General features: G+C 41.6%; 1 protein-coding gene across 2 annotated transcripts in view; it reads left to right on the top strand.

The window, feature by feature from the left end:
- The window catches only part of AKAP6 (A-kinase anchoring protein 6), a 524,185-nt gene that overhangs the window by 433,636 nt on the left and 63,224 nt on the right, over positions 1-27,325 (top strand). The window lies entirely within an intron of this gene.

The following is a 27,325-nucleotide window of genomic DNA, read 5'->3' as shown; positions in this document are numbered from 1 at the left end:
CACATGTTCTAGAAATAACCTGGCGGAAAACACTTGCATAAATTGGTCAGATAAAAGCACATGATTTCATTGAAGGACACTAATGCTAACCAAAGGAAACATAATTTTCACACAAGAGAGAGAATTAACGATTTAGGAGGGAAGAAAGAAAGTAAAAGTCATTTCTACATGGAATCGTCTTTATTTAGAATAATAGCCACCTTATCCACACAGCTGCATGTATGTTCACTGGAGGGCCACGATGAAGGGACGTGGTTTTCAGGTTTGTTCCCATTGTTTATACAATGTCTATTCAAAAGCAGGGTAAGTTGAAATATTTCGCCCCTACTATCCAAGCCAACCTCCTCCTGTTTAAACCCTCCCATCGATACAGTGGTTATTTGAGGTCTCACGTGGGGGGAGGGGGGAGCCTAGAGGAGATTTTTAGGGTTGCAGAATAGGAATGGTAGCAAGCCTCTCGGGCAGGAAAGGTCAGAGAAGAGAAAGAGAAAAATGAAAGAAGCTCTAGGGACTGAGCATTCATTTCTTCTCATTGCCTCCTCAGTCTAGATTTTATTCATCCCAACTCTCTGCCCTGCGATCACCCAAAAGCCTGTCAGTGAATTTAGCCCCTTAAGTTCTTCTTCCAGACACCCAGGCTCAGCTTAACAAAACGGAGCACATAAACAAAAGAGGAGGCATCCTTCAATGTAGGTCTCCCATGCTGGTGTTGTTGTTAGGCACCTTCAGGTCGGTTCTGACTCACAGCAGCCCTGTGTCCGATAGAACAAAACACTAGCCAGTCGTGTGCCGTCCCCCCCCCCGCAATTCTCTTGGAGACTGTTGTCGCAGCCACCGTGCCAGTCCAGCTCATTGAGCACCTTCCTCTTTGCTGCTGCCCTGCTACTTCGCTAAGCATGATGGCCTTTTCCAGGAACGGGTCTCTCCCGACAACCATGTCCAAAGTACATGAGATGAAGTCTCTCCGTTGTTGCGTCTCAGGAGCATTCTGACTCTACTACTTCCAGATCAGAATTGTGTATTCATTTGGCAGCCCATGGTACTTTCAATATTGTTCATCAGCACCTTAATGCAAAGACATCAGTTCTTCCTTGGTCTTCCTTAGTCAATCCTCAACGTTCACATGCATGTTGAAATGGAAAATACTGTGGCTTGTGTCCGGAGCAAGGTGACACCCTTGCACTTCAGCGCTTTAAAGAGGTCTTGTATAGCAGATTTGCCCAAGGCAGTGCATCATTTGATTTCTTGACTGCTGTTTCCGTGAGCCTTGATGGCGGGTTCAAGCAAGATAAAATACTTCATATCAGTCTTTTCTGTTTATCATGAAGCTACCTATTGGTCCAGTTGTAAGCGTTTTGGTTTTCTTTACATTGAGTTGCAATCTGCACTGAAGACCTCAGTCCTAGGTTTTCATGAGCAAATGGTTTGAGTCCTCTTCACTTTCAGCAACCAAGGTTTGACATCGGGATACCAGTGGTGGTTGAAAAGCCTTTCTCCAACGCTGGTGCTTTGTTCTTTCTCATGTCCTCAAGCTTCTTGGGGTATTTTTTCAGCATGCAGATTGTGTAAGTATGGTGATAGACTAACACCCAGACGCACACACCTTTCCTGATTTTAAGCCATGTAGCATTCCCATATTGTCATCAGATGGAAGAAGTACAAGCTGCACTCAAGCATTAGCAAAAACAAAATAGACAGAAGACTCATTGAAACGTTTCAACAAGCTGATGAAGTTCTGGAAGCATTTGCTCACCTATACTAAGAATTTTGAAAGACAGCTACCTGGCCAACTGACTGGAAGAGACCTCTATTTGTACTCATTCCAAAGAAAGGTGACCCAACAGAAAGCAGAAATTTCAGACAATATCGGTAACCTCACATGCAAGTAAAATTTTGCTGAAGAGCTTTCAACAGTGGTAGCATCAGTACATTGACAGAGGGCTGTTGGAAGTTTAGGCCAGTTCAGAAGAGGACATGAAACAAGGGGCATTCTTGTTGACGTCACATGGATCTTGGCTTAAAGCAGGAAATACCAGGAAAAAATGTTTACCTTAAAATTGTTTCAGATCATTAGCTGGTCCCAAGGAGTCCCGCGCATCTGCTGAAGTTGCACAAATACTTCCCAGCCACTAGGGGCATGATTCACTACACCTAACTCCTTATTTGCCAAGGACCCTTTAGTGCTTGAAAAGAATCCTGGACCACAAATATCTACGGCCATACATATATAACTATAGGTAGGTATATAATATCTCTATTTCTAGATTATATACATACATATATAGAGAGAAACAGATATTTTCCAAGTACATCTATAATATATATATAATCCTGGACCATATATCTCTTGATCTCAATATTGATGGTCCAGGATTTTATATGTGTGTGTGTGTGTGTGTGTGTGTGTGTGCGCGCGCTGGTGGAGCTTTTATAGTACCCCTTTTCCCTCCAACAAGGTGAGCATCCAGTCACTTACTCTGAGTTAGCACACCTAGGGGGGGTCACCTGGGAAAGTTCTCTCTAGTCACAGTGAATTTTTCTGTAAAAGCAGTTTCACTCCAACCTTGTCTGTGTGTGTGTGTGTGTGTGTGCTAGTGATGTAAGTGTGTGTGTGTGTGTGTGTGTGTGTGTGCGCGCGCGCACTGGCCTATGTAAGAGAACAGCATGGGGCTATGAAATTTTGTTTCCTGCTCTGGAAAAATGCCACAGAAACGGTTGTGATGTTGAGCACAGCTTACAAGGACAGCGCTGTGGGAAAAACTCAAGTGTAAGAGCAGTTTTCAAGTTTCAAAAAAGGTGAAATGTCAGTTGATGACAAAATCATTCTGGATGTCTCCCAATTTCCCAAATGGCCAAAAATATCACAATGATCTACCTATAACCCCCGCCTAGGGGGTACAGACAACAGAAAAGTGGGTGAAGGGAGACATTGGTCAGTGTAAGACATGAAAGAATAATAATCATTTATAAATTATCAAGGGTTCATGAGGGAGGGAAGGAGGGGGGGATGGGGAGTTGATACCAAGGGCTCAAGTAGAAAGAAAATGTTTTGAAAATGATGATGGCAATAAATGTACAAATGTGCTTGACACAATGGCTGGATGGATGTATGGATTGTGATAAGAGTTGTATGAGCCCCCAATAAAATGATTTTTTTTAAAGGAAATAATGTCAACAACATCCATGTACTTACGATTGAAGACTGATGACAAGGGACCATTGAGGAGATGGGGAAGTTATCTGAACTCTCTTGGCTATCTGGATGATCTTGGAGCTCAGTTCAGCGAATTTTAATGGCAGATTTGGGAATGAGAAGGGTTGCAGTGAAAGTTGTGTCTCGGTTCGGGCTGACCCGGAAAAAGGGCGTCCAATGGAAACATGCTGTGCTTGGTGCGAGCAGGTCCAAAGCGACCCAGACTTTTCCCCAAAGGTCGTTAGTGGTGAGGAGACGTGGTGCTATTCCTACAACCCTGAAAGCAAGCATCAGTCAAGCCAGTGGAAGATGCCATTGTTACCTGGCACCCCAAAAGCTAAACAATGCTCGTCAAGGGAAATCAAAGATCATTTGTTTTTGAGATGTGAGGGGGTAGTGCATTTGGAGTTTGTTTTACCAGGTCAGACTGTTAATCAAGCTTTCTATTTAGAGGTTCTGAAATGATTGCATAACAGTGTGAGACCTAAAAGGCCTGATTTGTGGCAGATGGGGGACTAGTTTTGCCACAGCAGTGCACCTACTCATGCTGCCATATCAGTGTGTCAGCTTTTGGCAAAAAACCCCAGCATGCCTCTCTTGTCCCACACACCTCACCTGACCTTACTCTGTGCAACTTCCTTTTGTTTCTGTGAATGAAGAGGGACAGGAAAGGACAGTGATTTGAAGATGTAGGAGAGGTAAAGAAAAAATCAAGAGAGGTACTGTCAGCCATCCAAACAGATGCATTTGAAAAATGATTCCAAGAATGGAATCACAGATTTGACAAATGTATTAAGTGTAATTGAGAATACTTTGAAGGTGATAAGGTTGTTTCGTAAAAAAAATTTAAATACATAGCTTTGAAATTTTTTTCCTGTTTTTTGGGGTACCCCCTTATATTATCTTTTAAGCTTTCCTTTTTATTTAATATTTTGATGCTGAGATGAACTCCTGTTGACTGTGACTGTATAAATTTATTTTGACAGCTATATAATATTCCCCTGTGGGAACATTCACATATTATAAAAGAACCTTATTTAGCAACCCCACGAGGTTGTATTATTATCCTGAGTTTGTAGATAAGGGAAACGAGGCATAGGAAGGTTAAGTCTCATGAAGCCAAGGTTACATATGGGTTGTAGCACATGGGTTCAAGGGCAGGACTGCCTGACTCAAAAGCCCATTCTCTGAACTACTGTACACAATTGATATTTACTGAGTGTCCTATGTCAAGAGACTGAGAAAAAAAGAGCACAGAACCAAATTTTGTTGTTAATTCATGATAGGTTAATCAGACACCCCCTTCAACAATTTGGTCAGAATGGCAAATAGCTTTAGCTACTGAAGAGCCCAGTAAGTAAACTATTTTTGGTTTTGTGTTGTAGTTTTATACTGTATCTGTGTGAACTTATGTGCCATATACTGTCATATGAGGTTGAAACTTTGCAAAATTGTTGGCATGATGGGGCCCTGGTGACTCTCATCCTCTCGTCTGAAGTTTTTGCTTTGAAGAAGTTGGTCAGAAAAGTTGAGCTCTTGCATGATAGCATGTTTGTGTTGTTTTTGTTGTTATTTAAAAGAAAGCTTCAGGTGGGTCTCTCTTGTTAGAAATCCTTGACCTCTTTCACTGAACGTCTCTCCTGACCAGGTTTTGTAAAGAGTTCTGGACTGTGCTCTTTAGACATTGGCATCTGATTGATTCAGGCTTCTGTGTATTGCACAGAGGAGCCCTGGCGGCATCATGGTTCCGAGGCAGGCTGCTCACCACCAGGTCACCACATTTCTCAGGGCTTTAGAGGGCCACTATGTGTTGGCCTGACTGGAGGGCAGTGAGGTTTTCTTGGTGTGTTATAGCTGATACTAATGAACATGGGGGAAATGCAACAACAATGTTTATAATAAGAGTTGCAATCAAGTGAACTCTGGCGATTCCATGTTGTCTCTGAGTGGACCTGAGGTGCGTAGTGTTTTCAATGGCTGAGATTTCAGCAGACCATCGCTGGGGCATGCTCTCTAGGCACATCTGCAGACCCTTTTGTTTAGCTGCCAACAACGTTCCCACTTTGCACCACACAGGGACTCCCCAAATGCTTAATAAGCAGTCAGATTCTTGATCGGAAATTAGCCTACGCAGAATAAAAATGGTTACACATAATTTTAAAGAGCAGATCCCCTTGCACTGCCTTTCCACGGTGCTATAAAATAGATAGAGAAGTTAAAACAGAGCCTTTGTGTGTGGGAACCCCCTTGGCACGGTCTGCCTCCTCCAGGCTCTGAAAGGTCTTGTGCTGTCATTGGTCTTACAGACGAGGACAGGGTTACTTGACGATGATCTCGGCTCTCTAAAGTCTCGGCTCTTCATGGAGCTGCGTCCCTTCATATGGCACCCAGAATACGCATTGCCAAGTCCAAGTCGCAGTGCACTGCCCAAGAGAGCAGGGGGCGTGTGTAGGGCGGGGGGGTGGGCGGTTGTTGCTGCATAGAAAAAGGACAACCCATCACTTTGGAGAGAGAACAGTATTTCCATTTTATAACTTCACCTGGGATGAGAGAAAGGAGCAGGCTCTTCAGTTTTCAGGAAAGAAAGGAAATTGCGAAGAAGGCACCAAGCGTGCTAAATGCAGGACTAAAGTCAAGGGACCTTCTTGCGGAAAGAGTAAAGAGAAAGGCAGTGGAGAGCCCCTGAGGCCCTGGAGCTACGAGTCTTAGGGCAGAGATGCAAAACTAGTGAGGCCTGCAAGCAAGGGACAACAACATGCAGGAAATTGCAGCGGGAATGTCACCAGGTTCCAGCTGGCCGCGGGCCTGGTAGAGCCCTGAGGCTGCCGTGCCATTGGTTGGAAAGCACAGCTTTCAGTGATGACCCTTCAAAGAGAAAAGAAAATAATTACTTAATCATGTGTTCCTCGTCTCCTATAACCAAGTTCATTATTCTGAGGGCTCACGTTGGGGAGAAAGGATCCATTACCAGTTAGAGGAAGCTGCCGCCCTGGCCTCTGCCCAAGACCAGACTCAGGAGGGCAAGTTTAGACCTGCTACCAGCGAGGCTCTGACATCACGGTTGAGTGAATGGCACCAATGCGTTAACCTCTTCAATGACTGATAGCCTCTGTTTGCTCTTGTCTGGAGCCCCGCTGGCACAGTGGTTACCTGTTAGCCAGCTGTTTCAAACCACAACGTCAGCAGTTTGAAACCACCAGCCTCCCTGAGGGAGAAAGGCAGGGCTTTCTACTGCCGAAAGAACTAGAGTCTCAGAACCCACACGGGCAGCCCTTCTCTGCCCTATTCTGTCACCAGGAGTCGGCAGCGACTGAATGGCAGTGAATTAGATTGGGAGGGAGGGGGTGTTTGCTTGCTTTTTGGTATTTGCTCTGCAATGTAACTTTGACCAGGCACTTTTACCCATATCATTGTACTTAAACCTCAGACAAATTATGTACGTTGCAAACTGGGATCACCTTTGTATGTACTTTATGAAGGAAGAACTTGAGAAAAGTTGCTTGTTTGAATTCACACAGCCACCAGCCTCTGAAACAGCTAAATTCATGGTCTTTGGGCTCAAATTCGGAACCTCTTGCTATCCGGTCATTCAACAATCCTTTGAAATAAACACTGAAACCATTTGAAATAAACATTGACCTTTCAAACTAAACATCGAGATGTTGTTTTCCTTTAAAATAAGGTCTGGCCAACAATGTCTAAGAGGGACCAGATAATAACATGAGCCCTATCAATGCATTCAGTTCTGCCAGTTTTAGGCAATGAATAAATGAGTAAATACAGCTGTACTATGTAAAATTCTATTTATGAAACAGGCAGTGGCTGGACTTTACCTGGATTTTTCTGGACCTTTCTTTAAAATGACTACAAATAAACAAACAGAGTCATACCTATGGGAATGGCTGAGGCCAGCGTAGCTTTTAAGAAAGGGAGGCCGTATGTACTAGAATTGCATTGGAAGGGGTAGAGAGAGGGTTTTTTTTAATAATTATTATAATAATAACAGCTAACACGTATTAAGAGCCTGTGAAGTGGGAGGCACAGTTTTTGAATTCTTTACCTACATTTGTGATGCTCTTTGATCATCACCACAATCTGGCAGCAGCTGCTATTATTATTCCCTATGGACACATGAGGAGAGCCCTGTTGGCAAGCACTGATCTGCTAACCAAAAGGTTGGCGGTTCAAACCCACCAGCCACTCTGTGGGAGAAACTCTGTTAAAGACTTGTAGCCTTGGAAACCATATAGAGGGTCCCTATGAAGGGGACTAGATTCAGTGGGGGACCCTGGATGGTTCAGGCCTTAACTACTGGACCCAGCATTTTCAGCTTGAACCCACCGGAAGCCCTCACTTGGAAACCACACTTCACAAAAGGCACAGCCTCCAAAACAGGAGGGCGCACTTCTCCTCCGCACACACGGGTCCCCGTGAGTGGACACTGACCCAATGGCAACCAGCAGCAGCGCAACAACATACGAATGAAGACCCACATAAATGGGTGGCATCGTTTGGTGCCTCACCGGCCTGGCTTCTGCTTCTGTGGAAACTGCAGCTCCGACAACCCTGCAATACAGGCTCGAGTTTGGCTTGCTGGCAACAAGTTTGGTTTTTCGTTTGTTTGCTATATGCCTAGATGAGGAAAAGAGAGGTGGAGAAAATTGAAGCAATTTACTGAAGGTCACACAGTTGGTAAATGGTGGAGCCAACAGACAAACCTAGGAAGTCTGTTCCAGAACCTGCCACCGTTCTGTCGCTCTGCAGTCTTTGGTCGAAGACAGTCCTGGGAAGAGAAAAAGGCGTCAGCTGGTAGCCATGTTCCGTTGTCCTGACTCCAACTCTGCCCCCCTTGACAATCAGCCAGAGGAAGTCAGCGCCTCAGTGTTTTAAGTCTTGGGAATGAAAATAGATCGAGAAGGGCCTTTAAAAAGCTTTCCATTTACTACAAAATGTGCAACACGACTGAATAATTCTCTGTAAAGGAAAATCACTGATAGTACTTTGGCAAAATAAAGAGATAAATACAAGAGCCTAAACACAGTTCACAGCCTTTTAGAAGCATTTCCCCAAATACCAATATATAGCTTCCAGAAATAAAAATAAGACCAATCCAGCCAAGATTTTTAGGAAGAATTTCCCAGGGAACCAGCTTCAAGTGGCACCATGAATCATCACGCTTCCTGTGAATTGTCCCCCTCTCCCAACCCCCCCACCCCCACAAAATCTAAAGGAGATTAGCTCCAAAGACAAGAGAGATTATTTTAGGAGTGTTGAGAGATGAGGAAGAAATCTATGGCTCCTACAGGTGCCAGGATCAATCCTGCTTTTGTGTCCTGGAGCCATGGCGAATTTGTGATGATGCTGTTGGCAAAATTGCAAACTGAGAGTTACAGTAATTCAATCTGGCTGTAACAAAAGCATGCAAAATACTTTCAAAATCAGCTGAACTCGGGCAGGATTGAATCCTTTCTATATATCTGAGGTGATATTTTAAAGCATTATATTAACTATGTTTATCCAAAGAAAAACTTATCACAGTTCATATATATGTATATGTATCCATCATCTAACACTTCTTTGGTCATAATTTTAACTAATTGGATATGATCCAAACTGCCTTCTAAGAAAAATTGGCTGGGTTAAGGATGAAATTCAAAGATAGATTTAACTAAATGTTGTTGACGCTGCCATCTGGGGTGAGGAAGACCCATAGGACATTTTGCTGATGGTCCTGTGCAACTCTCTAAAGTCAATGAATGTGCGCCCCAAGTAGACCTGCTTTTTCAGGAGTACCCCTCTTATGGGAAGAAGAGCTGAACGTTGGACTGGGGGATGCCAACTTACCCTTGTATGCTGTACCACTGCCTTTCATTTCTTTCAGCTATAACTGGTTTGCTGCCAGAAAAACCAGTTTTCTGATCACCCTGCCTTGCCGCCGTTTTAATCTAGAAAGAAAGCCAGCACGTTTACCCCTATGGAGTTCATTGCCACCCTGGAAGCCGGACTTGACTGGATGTGGGATGTGAAATGAATGCTCGTTGCTTCATTCTTACTTAATTGCCTCCTTACATGAGGGTCTAGTTGTATACATACACACTGTGGTTTTTTTTTAAGTAGAGCGATAATCTGGAGGAAATACTACTTCATTATTAATTACCTGACTTTGTTAATAAAGTCAAATGAAGAAGAAGCGAACAGAATTGCAGAGGAAGCTGCATGTTCTAGCTTCTCTGTCGAGTCAGAGCGGTGCGTACGGTCCACCATGCAGAGGCCTGAAGTGTATGCTTTCGTGATGCCTGGGTTTCTCCTGGCTCCGCCTCCTTCTAATCCACCACCTTCCTTAAAGTTCCAGGTGACTTAGCCAAAAGGCACAAATGATAACAGTACCTCCCTCATAGAATGGTTATGGACACTAAGTAAGAACATCTGGGAGCTGATGAAGATAGGGCGTGCAGAGTTAGAGCTTAACATATTTTAGCTATCTACTTGCTGCTTGCTATGGCAATAACCTGGATTTGTTAAAAGCATGTATATCCCATACAGCTGGGTTCCAGTAAGGGTGAAAGACTGGGCTTTGTACGCCTGTGAAGAGTTTCGGTCCTGGAAACTCAGGGGCAGTAGTACCCTGTCTTATAGGTTCCCTCTGAGTCAGCATCAACTCAATGGCAGTGAGTTGGAGTTTGGAGTCCTCGTAAATAAATAGATAAAGTCAGTTCTAGGGGGTTTTAAATCGATCACAAGGATCAACTAGAACCCCCACCCCCAACCTCCGGAGGCCAAACAACAGACAAAAGGGTGAGGGGTGACAGAGGACGATGTAAGATATGAAAATAATACTCTATAACTTATCAAGGGTTCGTGAGGGAGCGTGGTAGGGGAGGGAGGGGGAAGAAATGGGGAGCTGATATTGGGGCTCAACTGGGAAGAGAATGCTTTGAAAATGATGTTGGCAGCATATGTGCAAATGTGCTTGACACCTTGGAGGAATGTACGGATTGTGATAAGAGATGTAAGAGCCCCCAGTAAAAGTTTGTTTGTTTGTCTGTTTGTTTGTTTTAAAGAAGAGTTATGTGATCTATCTCACTGCCATAAAGGGTAGAAATGCCCCTGTGGGTTTCTGAGACTATCACTGTACAGAGCAGGAAGCCCCGCCTTGCTACCTTGAGCAGCTGGTGGTTTCTGGATGCTGACCTGCAGTGCCTGGGTGCTGACCCGCAGTGTCTGGGTGCTGACCCGCAGTGTCTGGGTGCTGACCCGCAGTGTCTGGGTGCTGACCTGCAGTGTCTGGGTGCTGACCCGCAGTGTCTGGGTGCTGACCTGCAGTGTCTGAGTGCTGACCCGCAGTGTCTGGGTGCTGACCTGCAGTGTCTGGGTGCTGACCCGCAGTGTCTGGGTGCTGACCTGCAGTGTCTGGGTGCTGACCTGCAGCTAGCGGTCCAGCCTTAAGGACAACACCACCAGGATAGGATAGGAACTCAATGATCTAGGGGTTGGATCTTCTTATTTTTACCATCAAAGTAGAATCAGAAGAGCCTTTTTTTTTTCTTTCCTCTTAAGATGAGGAAATTGGAGATGATCAGTACGTCTCCCAAGCTTGTCATTTGACCTTGCAAAGGAGATCTTTTGGGGTACAGAAAACCGGGGCGAAGATAATCACAGGCAGATGTCCTCACTAGGACTACTTTCCAACTGTTGAGCAAGATAGTCCATTAGTTACTTGGGATCCATTTTCCACTTACTATCTCTCTGACCTTCTTTTTAAACACTGCTTTTATTTTATCACCAACTGTCTCCCAGATGATTGCTTTACTTTATGTGTGATATGTGTCTGCAATTAGACCCTCATTGAAGGGGAGACACAAACTTTCTTTTTTAATGGGAATATTGAATTAACCATAATATTTCATAGCTTTACTACTGTATAATCTTAAAAACTAATTGGTCAATTAGTAGTATTTATTAAGAAGATTCAGTGGGTTCTTTGAGGTACCAACATTGTGATCTCAAACTTTTTACTGCATCATATTGGGTAAATTATATCTCTCTTTCTTTTTCTTTTCCCCCTGATAATATTTTTAAAATTTTTAGGGTTTTAGATTTTAAAGATTTCCTTCAACGCAAGCAATCTTTTATAATGTAGAAAGGATATATTTTTCTATTGGTAAATGTATTCAGTTATATATTTCATTTAATTCATCTTAACAGCACTGACCATTTGGCACAAAACTTCTCTTGCATCTAACCAATTCTATACACAAGGACATGAAAATGTTCCAAAAATATTCCAAATCTTCATTGAAAATGATATTTTAGATGATAAAAAAAGATTTTTGAACCCAAATCACAATGTTATCACCTCTGATCAAGCTTTTTCCCTGTACCCATTTCCTTTCTACATTATAATATATTTCTAATTTGAACAGATATGCTGGTCTAAAGTGGGAAAAACAAAAGACTTTCTAGTTATGAATATCAAATAGTCAGGATGGCAGCACAGGTAACATGAACGTATTTTTATTATTTTGTAAATCAATAGAGACTTGGCTCATGGAGTGATTTTAAAAGCAGAAAGAAATAAACCAATAAACTGCTTCTATAGGGATGACAGGCAAATGGACAGGACTTTCAGAAATGGAAGACAGAAGCTCTTGGCTAAAATTTACCACGAGGTTAAAAAGATAGAGAATTTTATTCTAGTAGAACTAACTGGCTTCCCTTCAATCATAGACTTACATTTTTCATCTCTTAGACAGTTTACAGTTCTTTACAACACATCTAAAAGTTAACATTTCCTTGTGTGTCATCCATCTTTCAGCACAGTATTATTTAAGCAGGTCTCTTTAAAATTACATTGTAACTGAATCTGAAAATCTGTATTTTTCAATAAGAAAATTAAGCCACTCACATGTATTTACTTGATAATAGTTATTGAGGTAACTTTTTTCATCTCATTATATTTATTCATTTATTTATCTGATATTTATTTATTTGGCACCTGCTATAGGTAGATAAGGTCCTGGTGATGCCATGGGTTAAAACTTGTGCTGCAAATCACAAGGTTGATGGTTCAAACCCACCAGCCACTTCTGGGAGAAAGATGATACTATCTGTTCTCGTAAAGATTTACAATCTCCAGTGTCAAGAGCCGCGCTCCTTGGTGCTCTGCGATTGCCGTGGCTCAGTCCACTTCATGGTAGTCATAATGCGGTGCTACACTTGGCAGTGTGCTCTGGAAAGATTTCACCTTGGGAATCCCATGGGGCAGTTTTACCATGCTTTGTAAGGTCTCTGAGTTGGAATTCATTCTATAGCAGTGGGTTAGATAGGAATCGATTACCAGATGACAAGAATTTTGGTAGTTATTTGTGATACGTGAATTCTGTGGTCTGGTTTAAATCTTCTGCTATTTGGAATGTCGCTTTGTTCATCTCATGCTGGTACATTAGTAAGTGTGCCTTTCATTTTCATTTTGTTCCCATTTCCTTTATATCCAACATAAAGAATGAATCAGCATCTTTTTGATGCCTGTTTGAAAATGAGAAATTGAGCTTGCTTTTTTTGGCTTCCTCCACTCTATCATTCCATTTTGTTGATATAATCCTGGGTTTAATTATTAGTTATTATTTTTATTACCAATGAAATAACATTCTTTTTTACACCTTTAAGAATTCCTTTTTATATTTACATTATTTAAATTATAATTTAAATACAGTAATGTAATATTTTGAAAATATTACAAGTATCTCAAAGCTCTTCAGAATAACTTATTTCACTGCTGCCTTGTTATCTAGTGCTGATATAACAGAAATACCACAACAAAACAGACATTTCTTTTCTCAGCATTAAAGTCTGAATTCAGGATGCTGGCTCTGGGGGAAGAATCCCTTTCTCTGTTGGCTCCCTGGAGGACGGTCCTAGAATCTTGAGTTTATTTCTTGGTTCCGTGGAGAGCCCCATGTGACTTGACTTCAATCTTTCCCCATCTCTGCTTGTTCACTTTCTTGTTGAATCTCAAAAGAGATGACTTAGGATAAACAATACAGTCCTTCTTAACTCACATAGCAAAAATCTATTATAAAATAGAATTAAAACCACAGGCATAGAAGTTTGCATGTTCCTCTTTGTCCCTCACTAGTATATAAGTGGATATCAGTCTCTTTCATTGCTTTTGCCTAGTACTTAGTGGGTACTAACTGATTTTAAATCAACAACAACTGACTGTCATTAAGTCAACTCTGAATCACAGTGACCCTAAAGGACAGAGTAGAACTACTTCTGTGGGATTCTGAGACTGTAACTCTTCTGGGAGTTGAAAGCCTCCTCTTTTTGTCTGTAAGCTGCTGGTGGTTTTGAACTATGGACCTTGTGGTTACCAACCCAATGCTTAACCCACTATGCTACAAGGCCTCATTCCTCCTAACTGACTTAGAAAACTTAATCTTGCTTCCCATCAGGCAGTTTACCCCTTGGCTTTTTGACGATCACGTCTGCACAGGTGTAGTTGCTTCCTTTTGGAGGTTCTACTCTGTGTGTGTTAAGTCCCCTGGATCTCTCTTACACTTTTAAAAAGGAAGTATTTCCTTTCGTCTTTTTCACTTCATCATCCGGGACTTGTGATAGAGTTGTTCATGTGTGTTGTATCGCCCTCGTTGTCATTTTTAATTCAACTGAGTTGCTTTCGTGCTTGTGAATCTTTGCTGATCTTCGTTGTTCCAGCTTCAGAAATGTCCACCTTCATGCCATGCATGCAGTCTCCTTGTGCAGATTTCTAACTCAAAGATCCGAATTTTTCTAAGATTTTCTTTCCTCACATCAGTTCTGTTTCAAAGGAATCTATTGCTTTGAGCTTTCCAATTTCCTCCCTCCATCCTTTTTTTTTTTTTCAGTTTCAGTGTATATTATATTGATGTGAGTGCTGATTTTTCCCTATTAATTCTTAAGAAAGGAATTCCTGTTATATAAAACTGAGTGTTCAGATAGGTTGTTCGAGAGATTCTAGAAATGGCTTCCAATATAAATATTTGAAGCCCAGACTGAAAAGAAAAAGGGAGGGGGTGGATTTTGATTTTCTTTAGCTTACTAAAATTCAAAGATGAGAAAATAAAAGCCATATATATGGAATAGTAAAATGACTACAGTTTCTAAAGCATAAAGGCGACCCAGTGCTGTATAGTCTGGACTCAGAGACCCTGTGAGACAGCCAAGACTGTCTTCCACCTGAGGAGTACCTAGTGGCTTCAAACCACTGATGTTTTGCTTACCAGCGTAACCCACTGGGCTACCAGGTCTCCATATTTGAGCGGAGCGGTATGGGCAGGTTTTGTGAGGTTAGAAGCAGTCCAGAAGCTCACACTTGGCTCGTGCGTCTGGCGCATCCACAATGCCCTGAGCACGAGCCCGTTCAGGAGGTGTCCATCAGCCAGGAAGAGGAGAGGCTCGCTGGGTGGTACAGGTCGGGTCTAGATAGAATTGAGGGGAGAAGTCCCGGGGAATGAAGCAGTGTAGTTGGAGGAGGAGGCTAGATTTAAGAGACGCTTCAGCGTTTGACATGACAAATGGCAACCACTTCCCTGGTGGTGGTGGTGAGTTTTCGTCGCGTCCACGTGCTCCGAGGAGGACTGCTCTAGAAGGTCAGCAAGGTGTGAAGACCTTTGAGAAATAAGTGCTCCGGCCTGTCTTCCAAGGCTCCTCTGGCTGGGCTCAAACTGCCAACCTTTCAGCACCCCGGGACCATTTTCATGGGGCGGGGTGGGGGGGTGTTTCGTGTCACCCTTACATAACCCAGGGAGCCGGGAATCAGATCTGACAGGGAGGAGGAGGCTGAGGCCACAGTTCCTTCTTTCTTCAGGCTTCCTGCGTCCTTCTTTTCCCCCAAAGCCAATCCCACCCTCCACTCTGTGATCGGCTCTCCTTTCCCCCCACGCTTCTCGGACCTCCCTTCCCCCTTAAGCCTCCCTCCTCCAGATCATTAACTACTGCCTCAGCGCCAGCCTACACATCCCTTTCATTTTATTTTATTTGTTTGAACCCAAGTACAGATAATCTCTGTCATCTAGACTCGTGTATATATATATTTATAGGTTTACTCCCATTGTTTCTCCCACACCCCTTCAGCCGTGTGTCTCTCCATGCCTCTACTTGTAGATCACCGTTATTGCAGGATCGTGCACACAGCAGTATTGGCCTCTATTTCCTTCACTTCTTACTTCGACACTTCCTTTTCAATAAGAGATCAACATCAGTGTACTGTGGAAGTAGAATAGAATGTGACCTGTGCTCTGAGAGGCATTGGCACCGTGTGAGATGGAATCTACGGGCCAGGCGTGTACTCCTGGGCAGAAGCCAGGAAGGTTAGATTGTGGGACTCTGAACTGAGAGATGAAGAGAAGCCAGCGAAGGAGGGATAGGGTAGTATGTGCAAAAGCCTGGAAATAAAGCAGCCCAAGAAATTCTTTTATTTATATTGTGATTATTTAAATGTTCTTCAAATGTGGAATACGTGAAGCTTAGTACTGTGTATACAAAATAGAGTGGACGTTTTGTTAAAGCAAAAACCATTTGAGGTTGTATCTGCTTTCCTTTTCTGTCATAATATAAAGATAATGCCTGACAGCTAATACAGACTCCAGAAGTATTTAATAGGTCATCAAATGTTATCACTGCCTAAGACCTGAGATTATCTAACTGGCTCACCCGCTTTTTTCCTAAGGGGAGGAAACCAAATCTCTGGGAAATGATTTACTCAGGGCCGAGCAACTTGGGTGGGGTAGAGAGTCCTCATCTCCTGAATCCCCAATCCAATATTGACAGACCAGTGATTTCACATGTGCCATCACTGGTGTCTTTGCACCTTTGACATCACAAGGATTATTTTATGAGATAAAGATAATACATGTGTCTCAGTCACTGATTAGAAATAAAAACGACCATCATAAGAGATACCGAGATTAATAGGAAATATAGAAATGCTTGCTAATAATAGAAAAAGTTATTTTAAACAATCTTAAACATATACAGTATATAACGGAGGAGTGGGGAGGGAGGGGCAAAACTGAGGAGCTGATGCCAGGGGCTTGGGTGGAGAGCAGATGTTTTGAAGATGAGGGCAATGAATGTACAAATGTGCTTTACACAATGGATGTATTTATGGATTGTGATAAGAGTTGTAAGAGCCCCCAATAAAATGATTTTTAAAAAAAGAAAAGAAAAAACATATAATAGACACCCAAGCTCCATGGTCATTAGGATTTCCCAGCTTGGCAGCTTCTCGTGTCAAGGAGTTGTCTCCTGGAAGCACGCTCCACACGTCAAGTTTGGTATCGTTTTTCACCTGTGTTTATAATGTACCTTCCATGTGAGTTGTTGACAAAGCTTTACAGACATTAGTTCATTAAGCCTTCCCAAATCTCTCTACAATAGGGTAAAGGCAGAAATCACCTAACTTATCTCTCTTAATTTCACCGATGCTATAAACTGTGGATTAAATCCTAACATATCATGTATATTTAGTAAATTGCATTCTAATCCCCAAGGAGACTTTTTCTCTTTTTGTTTTGAATTTCATGTCATGAGGATCCTTGTGAAAACAGTCATACAGCCCAGGTTTCTCCTTCCCCGCAGGCCCCACCCTCTTTTCTTGAAAGTTCTTCTTTTTTTTTTTTGTTTTGTTTTTTTTTAACATTTTATTAGGGGCTCATACAACTGTTATCCCAATCCTACACACAACAATTGTGTAAAGCGCATTTGTACATCGTTTCTCAAAACATTTTCTCTCCATTTAAACCCCCGACATTAGGTAACCCTTCAGTCATGACTAAGAGGAACAGCTTTCAGGAGGTGTGTCCCAAGGCCCACCCACTCCTTTATCTGTTAGCTAAGACTGCCAGGAAGAGAGTTAGTTGATAGGTATCCATGCAATCATGTTATCTTAACAATCCAAAAAATGTGTGTACAAGGAATTTCAGTTTCCTGAAAGCAATGGTGGAAGTTAAATTTTTAATCTTGAGTGCTTTGCTTAGGTGTATGGTTCTCACTGTAAAAAGTATTTAGAACTCAGACCCAAGCCCACTTTTAGACAACTGGACACCCCTTTACAGAAGGGTCACAAGGAAGAGACGAGCCGGTCAGGGTGCAGCATAGCACCTGCGAAACATACAACGTTCCTCTAGTTCTTTAATGCGTCTCCTCCTCCTTTATCATGATCCCAAATCTCCGGATACAGATCAGAGCTGGAAACACAGGGAATCCAGGACAGATAAAGCCCTCAGGACCAACACTCAGAGTAGCGATACCAGGAGGGTAGGAGAAGGTGGGAGAAAAAGGGGGAACCGATCGCATTGATCGACATAACACCTACCCCACCCCCACCCCAGTGGGATGAACAGCAGAAAAGTAGACGAAGGGAGACATCGGACAATTTAAGATATGAATATAATAATAATTTATCATTTATCAAGGGTTCATGAGGGAGGAAGGGTGGGAGAAGAAGGGGAAATAATGAGAAGCTGATACCAAGGACTCAAGTAGAAAGAAAATATTTTGAAAATGATGATGGCAACATATGTACAAAAGTGCTTGATACAATGGAGGGGTGGATGCATTGTGATAAGAGTTGTAGGAGCCCCCAGTAAAATGATTTTTAAGAAATGTTAGCGTTCAATTTTGAAGAGGCTAGAACATGACCAAGATATGAGCAGAATCTGAGACCAAGCACAATTGTTTCACACAAATGATTACGACACATTTGTTGACTTAGAGCAGTTTTACCCAATTCAGCAGTTTTACAAAATAGTGACATGTAAAATCAAATTGAATCGATAAAAGCATAATAAATACTGCTCACGTCCCTGCCCCTCCCATCCCTGCTGTGCCAGATATGGCTGTTCCAAGGCCTCTTCTAACCTTAATCTTTCAGACTAAATAAAATTCACATCTGTAAAAATAATGGTAATAATATTATTATTTTACGACTAGAAATCTCCCTGGTATAGTGGTTATGCACTGGGATGCTAACTGCAAGGTCAGTAGTTCAAAGCCAAAAGCTGCTCTGAGGGAGAAAGAAGAGGCTCTCTACTACCCTAAAAGTGACAGTCTCAGAAACTCACAGGGGCAGTTCCACCTTGTCCTGTAGGGTCACTGTGAGTCCGTGTCAACTCAATGGCAGTAAGTTAGAATGATTTTTACCACTGAAAGTTTATCAGAAATATGAGAGCCATTCTATAAATGGTCTCAGAAATATGTAAAGTTGTATTTTGTTACCCCTTTACAAAGTTCGTCACAGATTGCTGGGGGGTTTGTTGTTGTTGTTGTTGTTGTTGTTGTTACTCCGAGTCGCTCAATAGAAAAGAGTTATGGAATAGAATAATACTGGAGGACGTTAGAGGTTAAAAGGATCAGTAAAGGGTATTAAAGTCATTTAGAAATTTTGTCCATGAATTATCCATCAGTTTGTCCTAGTGTGGTGGCTTGTGTATTGCTGGAAGCTGTACCCCTGTTACTTCAGATAGCAAGAGGGTCATCCAGGGGGACAGGTTTCAGGGAAGCTTCCAGACTAATAAGACAGACGATGAAGAAGAATTGCTGATCTATTTATGGAAAAAAATATGACTGGGAAGGGCAGGTTCTTCGGAGTGGAGTTGATTCCAGTGGCGAGGACGGAGTAAGGCATCCAGGCTACATATTTGCCGATGTGGAATGACTCACACTGAGAAGCAGCAGCTACAGGAGCCACAGGTGTGATGTATGAATCTGGAAAAGTTGGAAGACATCAAAATAAATGGACCACAAAGAGACTGCTATCTGAGGTATTAGTGAGCTGAAATGGATCAGTACCGGCCATTTAAACCAGTCATAGAATCCACACTGCTGGGCATGGCAACATGGAAGAATGGTGCCCCGCCCATCATCAAAAAGAAACAGTCAAGATCTAGCCTGAAGTCTAATGCTGTCAGTGATGGGATACTATCCAGACACCAAGAGGGAAAACTAGTTAATGTAACTATTATTCAAGTTACACATCACCCACTAATGCCCAAACTAAAACAAACAAAAATCTCACGTCCATTGAATCAATTCCAACTTATAGTGACTAATGCCAAGCATGAAGGAATTGAAGATTTTTACCAACTTACACAATCAGAAATTGAATAACCATGTGATCAAAATGTTTGAATTGTGCATTTTGCGATTGAAATGTGCAAGTTGGAAACACAGAAAGGTTCTTAGCCAGAAAGCCAGGCCTGGGTGATAGAAAGGGTTCTAGAGAGCACGCATTAGAATTTTGCAAGACTGACTTATTCCTTGCAAATACCCCTTTTCACCACCATAAATGGCCACTGTTCACAGGGACCTCACCATTTAGGATACACAGGAATCAAATTGAATACATTGTGGAAAGAGATTATGGAGGAGCTAAATATTACAAATCAAGACAAAAGCCAAGGGCAATTGAAGAATGTATAATTACTTGCTCATATGCAAGTTCAAGCTGAAGAAAACTCAAGTCAAAGACTGTCCTTGAATTCACAGGCCATCTCAGAAATAGGTTTCAAACAATGAAAACTACTGACTGAACACCAGACAACTTGTGGGATGATATCAAGGCCATCATAGCAAAAGGGATTGAAGAAAATTAAGGACACCAGGAGACCATTAGTGAAAAGGACTAAGGGACCTCATTACCCATATCCTCTATCACTCTGATACCAAAAAATCTAGATGGTGCCCAGCTACCACTACCAAACCACTCTAATAAAGATCATAATAAAACATCTTGGCCGAGATAAAGAGAGATAAAAAAATGGAACAATATTCCAAATCATTTAAAAAAAAAAAGACGAAGCCAGCTGGTATGATTGACACAAGTGGAACCTATGAGACTGTGTTCTTAGACACCCTTCAAGCCTGGAACCGAATCTACCCCTGGGTTTCCACATTCAACCATATCCTACACACCTATGAAATGAATCACAGCAGGAAGGAATACACTCTTCAACATAATCAACCATGAGACCAGGGCAGGATCATTTCCCCAAAAACAAAGCTTAGAAGGCAAGAAGGGACAGGAAAGAGGGACAAATGGAAATGACTAGGGGAGGACAGAGTGCTGACTGGACTGCAGTCAAAGTCATGTGTATAAGTTGTTGTATGAAAGACAAATGAGCTCTGTACATTCCACCCACACTACAGTAATAAATAAGGAAATAAGGAAGATGGCTTAGTCAAAGGGTAGCTTGAAAAGATGGAGTACAAAGATGCAATGTGCAAACACATAGTTAGAAAGCCAAAAAGTAAGCACATCTTGGGACTTCTCAAGCTGAAAGAGGTGAAGAAAAATTCAAACCCAGAGTTTCAATAATGAAGGATTCTATGGACCAATAAGCAACATCATGATCAATTGGGGAAAAGATTGAGGTTGTTAAGGATTTTACATTACTGCCGATGGAAGCAGCAGTCAAGAAATCAAATGGCTTATTTCACTGGAAAATCTGCTGCAAAATATGCCTTTAAGCGGTTGAACACATGTCATTTTGAGGACTAAACTGTCCCTGACCCAAGCCATGATATTCTGAATTACCCATGTGGCTATGAAAACCGGACAATAAATAGGGAAGATGAAGCAGAATTGATGCCTTCGGATTAGGATGTTAGTGAAGAACACTGACTGGACTGCCAGAAGAACGACAACATCTATCTTGTAAGAAGTACAGCCAGAATGCTCCTTAGAGGTGAAGATGGCAAAACATTGTCTCATGAACCTGAGACATTTTATCAGGACCATTTCTTAGAGGAAGCCACCATCCTTGGTAGAGGGTTCGTAAAAATGAGTAAGACACTCTATAGAATAGATTGACACAGTGGCTTCAACAATCGGCTCAAGCATTGCGCACAAAAATGAGGATGGCACAGGACCAGGCAGTGTTTCACAGGGTTGCACGTAGGCATTGCTGTGCATGAGAACACATTCGACGATAAGTTTTGTGGTCGGTTTACTTAAAGTCACAGAACTAGTTATTGCAAATTTCTCGCTCTACTAAGTTCAGTGTCTTTCCCTCAATCAAAATTGCTTCTCTAATCCTCTACAAAAAGTATTTACATTCAGGATATTTATAGTTTGCCTTGCTGCCTGGATGCTAGATGAATGAAAGGATTACCCCCATGTGCTGAATCTTTTGTAGGGGAGAATTCAGGAGGGAAACATGGTGTCTCCATAAAAGAAGAAAGCATAGTCCTTTGAAAGTAAAAATTGTTTTATTCAAGAAAATACTCTAGAATATTTTTGCGTCTCCGCTTTGTTTTAGCTATGGGAGTGTTGGAAGAAGGTTCCTTTTACATTTCCTTTTCACAAGATTCTGGAATATTGCTTAGGGCTAATTACTCATTATAGCGATTTACCATTTCGCTAATATGTAGTCAGCATTTCTCTATGACCTCATACAGTAGTTGAAGAGTTTTTTTGTCCTTACATATTAGTTAAACTTCAAAATGATCCTGCAGTGTGGTTAGAATTCCTGCACATCTGGAAATACTGAAAACTGGCGACAAGGCGTCACCTGGCCCTGTGCTTCCACCGTAAACATAAAGGAAAGAGCTAGAAGGCATTGTCCAGCAGAGCTCCCCGGGAAATGACTATTTGGATGCTACGAAAATGAAATCAAGAATATGAAGTTTAAAAGGCTCTCTGCAACTCTGCCTGTTCTAGGCGAAGGAGGAGTACATGAATAAACAGAAGGATCCTTCTGATGTCAGCTTATTCTCCCAAAATCAGTTTCTTCTTCTTTAGTGGTAGTCCTCACCATGATTCAACTCTGTCCCAGAATTCCTGTGTAGAGTCTCTAGAGTTCTGGAATCCACTCATTTCCCATCTGTTGGATTCTGGAATACAGGACTTTAACCGTACACTGCATTTCTAAGATATTATATTTCAGCTAACTCTCTGATCTCTGTGGCATTTCAAGAATGGCTTCCAATGAAATGCATAATAGAATAAGTTAGACGTAGACAAACCTGGAAAAATCGAGGTTGAAAAACCAGTGGTGTGGAGGGTGGACAACTATTGAATGCTCCTGCTGTTGAACTGTTTAAACTCACAGCAACCTTGTGTACAGCAGAACAAAGCAGGGCCCACCCGACACCATCGCCATAGACTTGGTGGTGTTGGAGCCCATTGTTGCAACCACCGAATCAGTCCCGACCTTCAAGGGTCTTCTACTTTTTGCCGGACCTCTACTTTACCAAGCATGGCATCCTTCTCCGTGCACTGGTCCCTCCTGCAGTCCTTGATAACTTTGATCACTTCTGGAGTAACAGGGATATTTCCCTGAACTATAATTCTAAGCTACTACATAATTCCATGATTACAATTCTTAGTTACTATCATGGTATTGTATATGGGTGCAGTGGTGAGAATTTTTGTTCTCTTTGTATTTAGGTATATCCAGGTGTAATAAACACAAAAACTGTAGTCTGTGATTCTCATAAGTGCTTCAAAGCCTCTTTGCACTCAGGAGACATGATTATATCATCTGCATATTCCAAATTGTTGATGAGTATCGAATCTCGACGCAGCGTTCTCTTTCACATAGTCTAGCTTCTCAACTCTGTGCTCAGCACACAGGTTGAATACGTGGGCTCAAAGGATGCAAGATTTTCTTGTTTCTTAGCCCATAGTGTCATCAAGTTGTTCAAATAAAACAACTCTTGGTCTCTTTACAGGTCCTGCATGAAAACACGTGTTCTGGAATTCCCATTCTGTGCAATGATACTTACAATGTGTTAAGATCGCGTAGTTGAATGCCTTTGCATAGTCAATACAACCTAAGTTAACATCTTTGTGGTGTTTTCTGTCATCACGATCATCAACCTGATATGAACAGCGACAGCCCTGACCCGAATTCACCTTTGATTTTGTCACTTCCATATCCATGCATTGCTGTAACAGTTGATTCCTTTGAGCGTTGTTTTCTGCTAACGACTTTGGAGCATCTTGGACTAATTACTTCGGTGCCCTTAGATCTTGATCAGCTGTTGTGTTTGCAAGGTGTAAACGGTGACTTTTTCACAACAGAGTGACTCGATGCATTGCTTCGTCTTCTTTTGATGCGGCTTCCACAGGTCAGTGTTCTCCTGTAGCGCCCTTCAGTGGTGCCTCTGGGGCTGCATTTCTCGCCTGCAGGTCTTTCGGCTTGAGACGTGCTCAGCTTGTTCTTCCCCTTTGGTTTTCCAGCTCCAGCCCTTTGCACATGTCATTCAAATACTTTACTTTGTATTCCCAAGCTGACTTTTCAAATAATTCGTTTCCTTTTCTTTCTTTTTTTTTTAGTTCATCATGTCTTCACTTTTCTTTGGTGATTCCAAGTTCAAGAGCAAGTTTTAATCTTTTCTGTACCCATTTTGGTCTTCCTCCTCCCTCCCTGTCTTCTCAACCAGCATTGTGTGCTCCCGTACGCCTCCTCTGATCTTCAGCCATCAGTGTTTGATGCTTCCAATCTGTTCGTGAGAGAGTTTCTGAGTTCTGATGGGACACTCGTTTTACTTTTCTTCAGCTCCAATTTACATGTAAGCAATTGAAGGTCTGTCATGCAGTCAGCCCCTGGCTTTGTTCTGACTGAGGATCTTGATATCCTCTGATGTCCTTTCCGTAGATGTAGTTCATGTGATTCCTGGCTATTCCGTCTGGTGAAGTACTGCTGTGTCGTAGTCATTTATATTGGGTACAAAGGTATGTGCAAGGAATAAGTCATTGGTCTTATAAAATTCTATCACGCAATCTCCAGCATTCGGCCTATCACCAAGGCCATGCTTTCCAGATACCAATTCCTTGCCTGTAACTTTCACATTCCAGTCACCAATAATTATCAATGCATCTTGATTGAATGTTTGTTCAATTCCAGACTGCATACTTTGGTAAAAATCTTCAATTCCTTCATGCTTAGTGGGCTTGTCTAATTTTAAATATCCGGTACCAGTCCATTTCAACTCACTCAGACTTAGCATATCGATCGTTTTTGTTCCATTTTATCTTTGTTGACTTCCAGTTTTCCAAGAGTCATACATCACACATTCCATGTTCAGACGATTAATATGATGCTCTGTAGCTATTTCTGTACCCTTTGAGTCATTCCACACCAGCACCTATGAATCCCAAATGCTTTGCTTCACCCACGTCATTAAGGTTGATTCTACTTTGAGGCGTCTGCTCTCCCAGTCGTAGTCTGAGTGTTTTTAGTGGAGGGCTCATTCTTTGGCACTGCTTTAGATTAGATTAGGCTCTGCAGTTATTTGCATGGTTTGTACTGTCCAGGCTTTTCAGAAGTAGATTGTCAGGTGTTTCCTGTCTTAGTCTGGAAGCTCCTGGGTCACCTGCCCACCACAGGGGGAACTATGCTGTCACTTAAAATACCAGTGACACAGCTTCAGGCATCAGAGCATCGTGCAAGCTATCACAGCGCAGCAAAATTCCTGGTGAGTGCTGGGGTCCGGATGAAAAATACAGTGCCAAGGTGAGTTAGTTGTGAGTTCAACGAGTTCCGTAATTGACCCTCTCCCAGGAAGCAGGCCGCCTCTGTCTTCTGCATCATTCCTAGAAACTCGTCTTGAATTATCCCGGCTCATGCGTTCTCTTGTCTACCTTCTTAATGCTCTTCCACACTCCAGGCATGATCTTTAAAATGATTTTCCTTTTCAAAGAATTGCCTGAATGGGTGTATCATGCCAGGCATTGTCTTGTTGAATGACTTCCTTCCCTATCCTCAAGAACTGGCCTGACCACTGAATACACAACATCTGTGAGGAAGCAAAGGTGAGTTCAGAGAGCTAGGACCAACAGGTAATCTAGAGAAGAAAACTGCCTTGATCTGTACTCTCTTCCCCAGGATTACTTTGAAATGACTCCCAGGAGTAAATAAGAGATAAAAAGCAAAGTGGGTGTTGTAAATAGATCTAAAAATGTAAAAATAGATGACAATTAATGTTTTATCTCCTTGTGAAAAGACTGACTGTAAGGTTTTAAGAAAAGGTGTTTTGTAGTATAATGGCTAAGTTGCATTTACTTCCACCATCCTTGCCTCCTTATTGCTTAAAAGTTACCTTTCTATAATTGCAGACTAGTTTAGCATCTTAACAATAATGGACGTGTTTTTAAGAGATTATTGCCAAAAGTACGCTCTTTATTCCAGGGAGACTCTGTAATAGATACCAGCATTTTAGTAATGATGCAAGCAATCTGTAAGCTATTACAGTTTTCTATAGAGTAACTTAATCTTCATATTGTTTTGTATGTCTGGAATTTTAATAGTGTTTTTAATTTAGAAAAAGAAGTATGTAGCATATTACTAATTACATGTGAATAAGAACTAAATGCATGACCACGGAGCTCGATTCTCAGTAACAAACCTATTTAAAAGTACTTAACCTGCTATGGAGGGAGTCACAAAGAAATGAAACAGCACCACCGGGAGAGCAACAGCTTTTGTGGTAGACACCGTGAGGAACGACAGTTTGAGGGTGGTGATTGTATTTTAGTCGAGTCTGAAACAGGAGGAATAGCAATGCCTTTTTCCACATAAAATTCATGTGTTTTTCAACGTATGAATTAAACCAAAACCAGACTCACTGCCATCAAGTCACTGCTGACCCATAGTGACCCTATAGGACGGGGTCGAACTGCCCCTTTGACTTTCTGAGACGGTAACTCTTTAATAGGGAGAGAAAGCCCCGTCTTTCTCCTTCAGAGTGGCTGGTGGTTTTGAACTTCTGACTTTACAGTTAGCATCCCAATGCATTAACCAATACACCATCAGGGATCCTCCAACTTATGAATTACACACTATCAAAATTTAAATTTGAGTCTTTTTAAAGGAGCGATTAGCCTTTCCATTGATGACACTATTCATCCAAAGTTACAGTATTAACTAATAATCCTGCCTCCCTTCTCCCGATGATTCTTCTTGGTTGGTAAGAATATTAGATTGCAAGAAAAAGTAAGATCTTTCTCTGGGCCCAAAGGTTAAGATAATCAGGCCAGAGAGGTAAAGTCTCCTTTAACTCTCTTTGAAGTTATCTTCTGACAAGATGAATATAAATACTTTTTTCTTAAATATGAAACATTTAAAAAATATGGTGGTTTTAAGTGATGAATGATTTTCATCTCAAATGCGAATTTGTGGTATCATGGATAATATCAAAGCTATTTTAGCAAATATCTTAACCCCCTTCAAGGAACCCACACAGATGTGCTTGGCGAGCCAATTCAAGGAGCTTCGTGCTGTTTTTAAAATCTACCATTTACATTAAATAAACCAGTTTGCTGTTTTGAAATAAGTTATAATCTACTTAAAACTGTCATTCTCTGTTTCTGAGTTACAATTAGATGATATTTCCAAAATGTCAGACCTAGACTCTGCTTCTACCATCACCATAATAAAATGTGACAGCTGAGATATTATATCAATACCTTTTCCATAATTAGCAATAAGGATCCTGCCAAGGGTTAACTAGAAAAGTTTCATAAATGTTCCTGAAGGCGGTATTATGCTTTCAAATCTGCAAATGTAGCAAAGGCTGGTGACAACCAAGAGACAAATCTATGAGCAAAACTGTTTGGAGAGAATAGTTTTGTGGTGTATGATGTATGTTATGTAAATGAGCTTATTAGGACGCTCATCTATTTTATTATTGGTGACCAATTTAATCGAGGCATTTAAAAGACAATATTTCTGCCTGACTCCAAGAAATGAAGAAGATACATTGATATAATTGAGAGCAAATGATTGCATGTCGTGCCATTTAATCATGTCATTTTTCAATTGCTATTTTTTTGCACTTCACTGCATGCTTATAGAATATTTAGCTTCAATATAGATTAAGTCTCAGTGTTTGCAACTGAGCTGAGTTCCCATATTGCCTGACATTGTCTTTTAAGTTTGGAGCACTTAAAACACTCAGCTATCATCAGATCATGTTCTCTTTAAAATATGCAAGTCATCATTCTTACCTCATTTGAGGTAGTATTTTCTGATCCTTTGAAGAGTCACTTCTTTACACTTCTAGGCTAGAAATTCTTATTTATCTCCCAGTTAACGGTTAAGCACATAATTGACTCCCGAATGAGGTATCAGGACCCAAAGAGCTGCT

Source organism: Echinops telfairi, unplaced genomic scaffold, assembly GCF_000313985.2.
Source record: "Echinops telfairi isolate 266 unplaced genomic scaffold, ASM31398v2 ScPeMD7_18;HRSCAF=68, whole genome shotgun sequence".
NCBI classification, from domain to species: domain Eukaryota; kingdom Metazoa; phylum Chordata; class Mammalia; order Afrosoricida; family Tenrecidae; genus Echinops; species Echinops telfairi.
The sequence above is the reverse complement of the archived record's forward strand: the minus strand, read 5'-3'. Positions and strand labels throughout refer to the sequence as shown.